Below are 1,038 nucleotides of genomic sequence, written 5' to 3' on the forward strand. Positions count from 1 at the left end.
CAATTTTGAGGAAGCTCTAGATCTCAACATGGATAGAGAAGTTCACAACCATGAGAGAGCTGATGGAAACAATGCCATTCCTGAGAGGAGGGTTCTTAGTTCATACATAAACCCAACCTCTGGGAATTGTGGTGGCAGCATTCAGAAACCACCCATTCAGGCCAACAATTTTGAGCTCAAACCACAGCTAATATCACTTGTGGAGAATCATTGTTCATTTGGTGGAGTGCTAATGAAGATCCAAACCAACACCTCACAAAATTCCTGAGAATTTGCGACACTGTGAAGTCCAATGGAGTCCAGGAAGATGCCTATAAACTGCTTTTGTTCCCATTTTCACTTAGGGACAAGGCAGCTAAGTGGCTGGAATCATTCCCAAGGGGAGCCTAACAACATGGGACGAGGTGGAAAGCAAGTTTCTGGCACATTTCTACCCCCCACAAAAGGTCAATAGGCTTCGATCTGAGGTTCAGACTTTTAGACAACAAGATGGTGAAACTCTCTACGAGGCATGGGAGAGATTCAAGGATTTGACAAGGAAATGCCCACCAGACATGTTCCATGACTGGGTGCAATTGCATATTTTCTATGATGGACTCTCTTATGAATCAAGGAAGGCTGTAGACCATTCATCAGGAGGTTCATTGAACAGGAAAAAGACTGTGGAAGAAGCCATTGAAGTGATTGAGACAGTGGCTGAGAATGAGTACTACTATGCATCAGAGAGACACAACACTAAGGGAGTCATGGAGCTGAACCATGTTGATACAATCCTAGCCCAAAACAAGGTGTTTGCCAAGCAACTAGCAGAGCTCACCAGGAAATTAGAAACAAAGCAAGTGGCTGCGATACACACACAAGATCAAGAGGAAGAAAGCACTGAAGGAGGTGATTGGGAAGAGGCCAATTATGTAGGAAATCAACAAAGGCAATCATATGATCCACATTCCAACACTTACAATCCAGGATGGAAAAACCACCCAAACTTTGGGTGGGGGAACCAACAAACCCAACCACAAAACCACAAACCTTACAACC

The 1,038-nt window shown here is 44.1% G+C and overlaps 1 non-coding gene across 1 annotated transcript; it reads right to left on the reverse strand.

The window, feature by feature from the left end:
• Nucleotides 1–452: 452 nt before the first annotated feature.
• LOC112780560 (small nucleolar RNA R71) lies at nt 453–556 on the reverse strand. The gene has a single exon (XR_003191387.1). It is a non-coding gene; the product is annotated as a small nucleolar RNA R71 (small nucleolar RNA).
• Nucleotides 557–1,038: the final 482 nt, after the last annotated feature.

The sequence above is a fragment of the Arachis hypogaea genome, chromosome 19, assembly GCF_003086295.3.
Source record: "Arachis hypogaea cultivar Tifrunner chromosome 19, arahy.Tifrunner.gnm2.J5K5, whole genome shotgun sequence".
In the NCBI taxonomy this organism is placed as follows: domain Eukaryota; kingdom Viridiplantae; phylum Streptophyta; class Magnoliopsida; order Fabales; family Fabaceae; genus Arachis; species Arachis hypogaea.